The following is a 10,048-nucleotide window of genomic DNA, read 5'->3' on the forward strand; positions in this document are numbered from 1 at the left end:
AAATGATGTGACAGAGGCACCTTCCGGTCACATCACAGATTTTTTGGATAAGTTCTGGTTTCTGTTTCCCAGACTTTGGATAGAAGTGGCAGGTGTAGAAAAATTTGGCTTAGGGTGTTGGTGGTGCCTTCACACCGTAACCCTATAGAGTTACTCTTGATAAAAGAAAGAATTTTCCTTGCTGTAAAAAAAATTTTATTATATGCCCGGTCAAACAGTGGGGGGAAAATTGGGCTTTGAATGTTGGTGGTGCCTTCACCCCCTAACCTTCTGGAGATACTCTTGATGAAAGTAAGAATTGGCCTTGCTGTAAATAATTGAAAGGGTATGCACCTGTCAAAAAGGTGCAGAAAAATGGGTCCTTGGGTGTTAATTGAGCCCATGAAACCTATACCATAAAAATTCTTCCCGATAAAATCAATGCTCACAAAGCTAGGCAGCCTAGACAGTCTTGCAAACATTCCATATCCCAAAAACACTTAATCGCGACTTCGGCATTAGGGGCTTGATAACTGCTGCTAATCCAGAAATAACTAATTTTGATAAAAGTCAGCCGATCAACAGAGTCTGTGAACAAACGCAATTTTTTATCTGTCACAAAATCTCTGGCAGCACTAAATGCCATTCCAAAAGCACACTGGATGCAGGGCAGCTCAGCACCTTAATTGCATACTGGGTTGTTTTTGGCCTTAAATAATCTCCCCCATATTATGCAGACACTGCTGATGGGATGTGGAAGCTAACAGCCCTGGGTGCTGAGCACTAAACATTTTTTAAAAAGGAGATACTGAAGCGGCCCCCTTCTCCATGGCTACTTCTTTGACCAACAAAAGCATCAAAACTAGCTTTTCCGTGAGACTGTAACCTAGCAGAGTCTGGAAAGGCGTTACATAAAATATATTTCATCCTCTGCTCCCTCTGTGGGAATGGGATGAGTTCCGAGACTTTCTTCTTGTAACGGTGGTCAAGGAGGGTTGCCAACCAATAATGTTACTTCTCCTTGATGCCACAAATTCACGGGTCTTTTTTCAGGCTTTGAAGCATAAGGGAGCACATGCACCGCAAGTTTGCGGAGGCATGAGAAGCAGAGTCCGCGAGGTTACTGAGGTTTACAGTAACTGGAACTGCCTCCTCCCAGCCACGTACTACTCCCAAGGGTTCTGGGGATGGAAAACCATCTCTTAAGGTTTGATGTATGTCTACCTCTGCTTCAATACCTCCAAAACTGCCAGAATCCTCCTCCTTCTCCTCCCTCTCCTCTTGTGTGTTCTGTGGCGTGGCAAGAATGGTCTCTCCATAAAGCAGGTCTTGAGAGGAAAGGAAGTCCTCCTCTTTCTCCTGCTGCTCTGCCTCGAGTGCCCTGTCCATAATGCCATGCAGAGTTTGATCCAGCAGGAACACTCGAGGGATTGTGTCACTGATGCATGCATTGTCACGGCTCACCATCCTTGTCGCCTCCTCAAATGGTGACAGTACAGCGCATGCATCCTTTATCAGCAGCCTTTGGTGTGGGGAAAAAAGCTGAGCCGTCCTGAGTCTGTCGTTGTTCCATACTCATACTGGTACTTGTTGATGGCCATCTGCTGCATGTGCATCTGCTGCAGCATTGCCAAAGTTGAGTTCCATCTGGTGGGCATATAACAAATCAGGTGGTTTACGGGCATTTGGAATTTCTGCTGAATTTCAGCCAACCGAACACTGGCTGTGTATGATTGCCTGAAATGGCTACAGACTCTTCTGGCCTGCTTTAGAAGATCTTACAACCCTGGGTACATGTTTAAGAAATGCTGCACCACCAAACTGAGGACATGTGCCAAGCATGGCACATGTGTCAACTTTCCCTGTTGTAGGGCAGACAGGAGGTTAGTGCCATTATCACACACCACCATTCCTGGCTCAAGCTGGTGTGGCATTAACCACCTTTGGGCTTGCCCCTGCAGAGCTAAAATAATCTCTGCTCCGGTGTGGCTCCTGTCCCCTAGACAGACTAGCTTAAGCAATACATGGCACCTTTTAGCCTGACTTGTTGAATAGCCCCTTGAACACTTAGGGGGTAATGGTGGTTGATAGGACAATTCAGCAGAGGAGGGTATGGAGAAGGAGGAGGGGATGGAACTGACAAATCTTGCATCATCACCACCAGCTGTATGGAGACATGGCGGCAAAACAAACTCCAGCACTGAGCCCTGTCCTGCATCCTTCCTAGTTGTAAGCAGTTACTCAGTATGCTGTCAATGAAATATAGCGTCCCTGACCATGCTTGCTGGACCATGTTTCAGCAGTAATTTGGAACCTGCCGCTGACTGCCTTGCCCAACGATGCCACAACATTTCCTTCCACATCATGGTACAGAGCTGAAATGGCCTTACCTACAAAGAAATAGTGACTGGGAACCTGCCATTGTGGTACAGCACATGCTGCAAATTCATGGAAGGGGGCAGAACCCACCAGATGGAAAGGCAGGAGTTGAAAAGCCAGCAATTTGCGCAACCTAGAATTTAGATGCTGGGCATGTGGATGACAGGGCCTGCTATACTCTAAAGCTGGTGGTGTGCTGCTGGCAATTGTGTAAAAGTACACTGATGCATGACAATATACTGCAGTAAAAGTGCACTGACGCACTACAATATACTGCAGTAAAACTGCCCTGACTCACTCCACTGACACTAAAGTAAATAGGGAAGGTCACACTTCACTGACGCTGCACTAACACTATATTCACACTGCACTAACACTCTACACTCACAAAATCAGAAATTTGACAGCAAAATCAATTTGGCTAAAATCACCCCTAGTTACAATGATCTCAAGAATCTTGAGGTTGGTGTAGCAAGATTAGGCAGAGAGTTCTCAGATATGATAATGAGCAGCTAATTGCACCCTGGTTGTACTTTTAGGTGAACTACTTACCTGTGGCAATAAGGCCTCATGCACGCGGACGTTTTTACAGCTGCTTTTTGAGCTTTTTTTTCAGCTTAAAAAAGCCTGTCTATGTTAGTCTATGGCTTCATGCCCACCTAGGCATTTTTGAGCTGCAAATGGCATAGGCGTTTTTAAGCTGTAAAAAAAACCCAGGATCAGTGGGTTCTGAGAGATGTTTTTCAGCTGTAAAAATGCTCTAACGCTGATAAACGCTCAAAAACACTCAAAAACGTCATTCACCAACGTTTTTTTAGTTTTTGATCCATTGAAAAAAAAAAATGTGAAAAAAAATGCTAAAAAACGCTAATGCAGAAAAACGCTCAAAAACGCTCAAAAACGCTATTGCAAGAACATTGAAAAAAGCTGAAAAAAGTAAAAAAAAAATCACTGCAAAGATACTGGCGTTTTCATAACATTATTTTAACAGCCTGTGTGCATGAGGCCTAAGGATGAGTACAGTGAGTGTCCCCATTCCTGCACAATGAATGATATTCAGTAGACCTCATTCTCTCTCCGATCTGTAAAGAGCACAATTTTCTGTTCATAAATGTAAATGGTTTCTGCCTCCTCAGTCTTTTTTGTGTTTTATAAAGTTTCTATTTGTTTTACAACAGGAGAACATTTCATTTAACAGTCATTATCTCTTTCTCTTATTGTGTAACTTATTGTTCTATAGCAGTTAGTAGTAGATAAAAACCATAAGACTTGATAGGGTTAGGCGAGAGAGTAGGGCAAAGGTACAAAGTACAACTTGGAAAAAAAAAAGGCTATTGTATTTTTTTGTTATGGAATTCCAGTTTTAAGCACGTGACACCTGTATACAATGGGAGAACTATGTAATGTAGATAAGGGGCGCTAAAATTGTAGACTTGTTTATGCCAACGTATGATTAGACAGTATAGAAAATATCTATAATACAATAATCCATAAACTTCAGTGCAATGACCATAAACTCGTAAAATATAATTAACAGTGAAAAAAAGTCTAAATTAAATAGTCCATAATCTTCAGTGCCATGACCATAAAACTCGTAATATATTCAGACAAAAAGTATAGATTCCTCCACCGCTGAATAAGATGTCCAAATCATACCCAATGTGCTCAAGTAATAAGACCTGCTCATCAGATAGCCATGACCTCTTTAACTAAAAGAAGGTCTAAATGCTCTTGAGTGTGCAATCTTGCAACCTTTTGTTGAATTAGGAAAATTCCAGACTGTGCTCCCCTCTCCACCACAGTTTGACATATGGGATGAGAAAAACAAGGAAGCACCAATAGCGTAATTCTATTTTTATTGTAAAATGAGGATAAAACATAAATGAGCTTGCTTACATTTTTTCATTCCTGTATCCCGGCACTAGGAACGATTCACGTATGGGCTGTAAGAAAGCCATACTCTGCCCTGCTCGCGCTGGGAGTCGGCATGCGTTCCACCGCCACTGGGGAATAAACCGGAAGCTGGGACCCCGAAGTGATGTGACAGAGGCGCCTTCCGGTCACAGAGGCTCCTGTCCCCTAGACAGACTAGCTAAAGCAATGCATGGCACCTTTTAGCTTGTCTTGTTGAATAGCCCCTTGAACGCTTAGGGGGTACTGGTGATTGATAGGACAATTCAGCAGAGAAGGGTATGGAGGAGGAGGAGGAGATGAAGCTGACAAATCTTGCATCATCACCACCAGCTGTATGGAGAGGTGGCAGCAAAACAAACTCAAGCACTGAGCCCTGTCCTGCATCCTTCCTAGTTGCAAGCAGTTACTTAGTATGCTGTGAATGAAATATAGCATCCCTGACCATGCTTGCTGGACCATGTGTCAGCAGTAATGTGCCGTTTCACAAATAAATTTTATCAAAAGTACATTGTGAATTAACAAGTTGTTCATTATAACATTTGAACGTTTGGATTTCTGCGAACCGCGTATGATTCCAAAATAGTAGTTGCATGTATACATTTGAATAACATTTCAACATGGAATTTTGTTTCTTATCATGTGTAAAAGTTAGATTGACTGGTTCCCATACGTCTCTTCTTGTTATATCAAATTTTGTGATCATTATTTTTTTTTTTTTAATGATATATTTTTTCTGGAGGTTAGGTCACATTTATCAATGCAATAGAATGAGAAAATAAAGAGAAAAGAAAGGAAAAAGAAGAAAAGAAAGGAGGGGGGAAAGAGAAGAAGGATGGGGGGGAGAGGAGTTCTAGACTGTCCTCTCTCTCGCGAGCTATGTTAATACGATTTGATACAGTATTTGTATGAGTCTAAAGCATAGGGCCTGGGTGTGTTGGTCCCCTTTATCCAACTGGATCATGTAAGGGACCAGTGTGGTTAATGAGGAAGTAAACCCTGATGGCCCTTTCTAAAGTGCGCATGTGCCGAATACATCGGCGCATATGCAGAACAACTCACCATAGGGGAACTGTAAATTTCTCCTAAACTGTGTAGGTTTAGGAGATATTACCAGCACCTACAGGTAAGCCTTAACCGCTTCCCGACCGGCGCACGGCAATGTACGTCGGCAGAATGGCACGGCTGGGCAAATGGGCGTACAGGTATGTCCATTTGAATTTCCCGCCGTGTCATTGCAAGTGCGCCGCCGGCGGGAGCTCCGTGAGTCGGGTCGCGGGTCCCACGGACTCGATTGCCGCGGGGATACCCCCGATCGTCTCACGGAGAGCAGGAACGGGGAGATGCTGATGTAAACAGCATCTCCCCATTCTGCCTAGTGACAGTGTCACTCGATCTCTGCTCCCTGTCATCTGAGCAGGGATCAGTGTACTGACACACACAGCCCAACCTCCCTACAGTTAGAAACACCTCCCTAGTACTGATTTAACCCCTCCCCGCCCCCTAGTGGTTAACCCCTTCACTGCTAGTGTCATTTACACAGGAATCAATGCATTTGTATAAATGACAATGGTCCCAAAAATGTGTCAAATGTCCGATGTGTCCGCCATAATGTCGCAGTCACAATAAAAATCGCTGATCGCCGCCAAAACTAGTAAAAAAAAATTATTATTAAAAATGCCTTAAAACTATCCCCTATTTTGTAAACGCTATAACTTTTGCGCAAACCAATCAATAAACGCTTATTGCGATTTTTTTTTTACCAAAAATATGTAGAAGAATACGTATCAGCCTAAACTGAGGAAAAAAAAAAGTTTTTTTATATATTTTTGGGGGATATTTATTATAGCAAAAAGTAAAAAAATAATGCGTTTTTTTCAAAATTGACGCTCTTATTTTGTTTATAGCACAAAAAATAAAAACCGCAGAGGTGATCAAATACCACCAAAAGAAAGCTCTATTTGTGGGAAAAAAGGACGTCAATTTTGTTTGAGAGCCACATCGCACGACCGCGCAATTGTCCGTTAAAGCAATGCAGTGCCGAATCGCAAAAAGTGCTCTGGTCAGGAAGGGGGTAAATTCTTCTGGGGCTGAAGCGGTTAATCTAGACTTACCTGTAGGTGAAAGTGGTTGTAAAGCATTTATCAATGCAATAGAATAAGAAAAGAAAGAGAAATGAAAGGAAAAAGAAGAAAAGAAAGGAGGGGGGGAAAGAGAAGAAGGATGGGGGGGAAGAGGAGTTCCAGACTGCCCTCTACCGAGCGAACTATGTTAATACAGTTTGATACAGTATTTGTATGAGTCTAAAGCATAGGACATAGGTGTGTTGGTCCCCTTTATCAAACTGGATCATGTAAGGGACCGGTGGGGTTAATAGCATGTAGTGTGATTATGGATCATATGTTTCGTTAAGGGTGTTACGGTGGAGTCAGCAGTAATGTGGAACCTGCTGCTGCCTGCCTTGCCCAACAATGCCACAACATTTCCTTCCACATGATGGTACAGAGCTGGAATGGCCTTACGTACAAAGATATAGCCACAGGGAACCTGCCATTGTGGTACAGCACATGCTGCAAATTCATGGAAGTTACAATGATCTCAAGAATCTTGAGGTTGGTGTAGCAAGATTGGGCAGAGAGTTCTCAGATATGATAATGAGCAGCTAATTGTGGCCTGGTTGTCTTTGTTCACTGTTAAGTGAATTACTTACCTGTGGCAATAAGGATGAGTACAGTGAGTGTCCCCATTCCTGCACAGTGAATGATATTCAGTACACGTCGTTCTCTCTCCGATCTGGGAACAGCACAATTTTCTGTTCATAAATGTAAACGGTTTCTGCCTCCTCAGTCTTTTTTGTGTTTTATAAAGTTTCTATTTGTTTTACAACAGGAGAACGTTTCATTCAACAGTCATTATCTCTTTCTCTTATTGTGTAACTTATTGTTCTATAGCAGTTAGTAGTAGATAAAAACCATAAGACTTGAGTAGGGTTAGGCAAGAGAGTAGGGAAAAGGTACAAAGTACAACTTGGAAAAAAAAATGCTATTGTGGTTTTTTTGTTATGGAATTCCAGTTTTAAGCATGTGACACTTGTATACAATGGGAGAACTATGTAATGTAGATAAGGGGCGCTAAAATTGTAGACGTGTTTATGCCAACAAATGATTAGAGAGTATAAAAAATATCTATAATACAATAATCCATAAACTTCAGTGCAATGACCATAAACTCGTAAAATATAATTAACAGTGAAAAAAAGTCTAAATCAAATAGTCCATAATCTTCAGTGCCATGACCGTAAAACTCATAATATATTCAGACAAAAAGTATAGATTCCTCCACTGCTTAATCAAACTGCAAATCACACCCAATGTGCTCAAGTAATAAGACCTGCTCATCAGATAGCCATGACCTTTTTAACTAAAAAGAAGGTCTAAATGCTCTTGAGTGTGCAATCTTGCAACCTGGTGTTGAATTAGGAAAATTCCAGACTGTGCTCTCCTCTCCACCACAGTTTGACATATGGGATGAGAAAAACAAGGAAGCACCAATAGCATAATTCTATTTTTATTGTAAAATGAGGATAAAACATAAATGAGCTTGCTTACATTTTTTCGTGCCTGTATCCCGGCACTAGGAACGATTCACTTATGGGCTGTAAGGAAGACGCACTCTGCCCTGCTTGTGCCGGGAGTTGGCGCGTGTTCCACCGCCACTGGAGAATAAACCGGAAGCTGGGACCCTGAAGTGATGTGACAAAGGCGCCTTCTAGTCACAGAGGCTCCTGTCCCCTAGATAAACTAACTGAAGCAATGCATGGCACCTTTTAGCCTGTCTTGTTGAATAGCCCCTTGAACGCTTAGGGGGTACTGGTGATTGATAGGACAATTCAGCAGAGGAGGGTATGGAGGAGGAGGAGGGGATGAAGCTGACAAATCTTGCATCATCACCACCAGCTGTACGGAGATGTGGCAGCAAAACAAACTCAAGCACTGAGCCCTGTCCTGCATCCTTCCTAGTTGCAAGAAGTTACTTAGTATGCTGTGAATTAAATATAGCATCCCTGACCATGCTTGCTGGACCATGTGTCAGCAGTAATGTGCCGTATCACAAATACATTTTATCAAAAATACATTGTGAATTAACAAGTTGTTCATTATAACATTTGAACTTTTGGATTTCTACGAACCGCGTATGATTCCAAAATAGTAGTTGCATGTATACATTTTAATAACATTTCAGCATGGAAATTTGTTTCTTATCATGTGTAAAGTTAGATTGACTGGTTCCCATACGTCTCTTCTTGTCATATCGAATCCTGTGGTCATTTTTTTTTTTTTTATGATATATTTTATCTGGAGGTTAGGTCGCATTTATTAATGTAATAGAATGAGAAAAAAGAGAGAAAAGAGAGGAAAAAGAAGAAAAGAAAGAAGAGAAGAAGGATGGGGGGGGGGAGAGGAGTTCCAGACTGCCCTCTCTTGCGCGAGCTATCTTAATACGGTTTGATACAGTATTTGTATGAGCCCAAAGCATAGGACATTGGTGTGTTGGTCCCCTTTATCCAACTGGATCATGTAAGGGACCAGTGTGGTTAAAGAGGAAGTAAACCCTGATAAGCTTTACTTCCTCTTTGTTTCCCTGCAAAGGTAAAGCATAATGGGCTACTATGCATCGCATAGTAGCCCATTATGTGTCACTTACCTGACACAGAAGCCTGCGATGTCCCCAATGTCCCCGCTGGCTGGAACAGTCAATCTTCGCCCCTCTTCCTTCCGGGGCAGCGAACTCCGGTTCTGTGAATGGCGCAGTCACCTGACGTCACTCCCGTGCACGCGCGGGAGCCGTCAGTCACGGCATGACCCCAGCTATAAACGGCACAGCATGCTCTTTCCTAAGTGTGCATGCACTGAATACATGGGCGCATGTGCAGAACAACTCATCGTACGGGGAATTGTAAATATAAATTGTAATAGATTTTACCAGCACCTACAGTTAAGCTTTAATCTAGGCTTACCTGTAGGTGACAGTGGTTGTAAAGGGTTTACAACCACTTTAATAGCATGTAGTGTGATTTTGGATCATATGTTTTGTTAAGGGTGTTACAGTGGAGTCAGCAATAATGTGGAACCTGCTGCTGACTTCCTTGCACATCAATGCCACAACATTTCCTTCCACATGATGATACAGAGCTGGAATGGCCTTACGTACAAAGATATAGCCACTGGGAACCGGCCATTGTGGTACAGCACATGCTGCAAATTAATGGAAGGGGGCAGAATCCACCAGATGGAAAGGTAGGGGTTGTAAAACCAGCAATTTACGCAAGCTAGAATTTAGATGCTGGGCATGTGGGTGACAGGGCCTGCTATACTCTAAAGCTGTTGGTGTGCTGCTGGAAATTGTGTAAAAGTGCACTGATGCATGACAATATACTGCGGTAAAAGTGCACTGACACACTACAATATACTGCAGTAAAACTGCCCTGACTTACTCCACTGACACTAAAGTAAATAAGGAAGGTCACAATACACTGACACTGTACTATCACTATATTCACACTACACTAACACTCTACACTCACAATAGAACCACAATAGCACACTATAGTACACTAACTCGCTTATATTAATGAATAGAGCCATGTTCTATCTATCTCCACTCCAACATCACACTGCAAATGGCAACTCTGGGAAGGAACCTTTTATAGTGTTGGGTGGGTCTATTAGCAATGAGCCATGATTGGGAAAAGTCATCATTACTTTCTTCAATCATGGCT

The sequence above is a fragment of the Aquarana catesbeiana genome, linkage group LG06 (genome assembly GCF_042186555.1).
Source record: "Aquarana catesbeiana isolate 2022-GZ linkage group LG06, ASM4218655v1, whole genome shotgun sequence".
In the NCBI taxonomy this organism is placed as follows: Eukaryota; Metazoa; Chordata; class Amphibia; order Anura; family Ranidae; genus Aquarana; species Aquarana catesbeiana.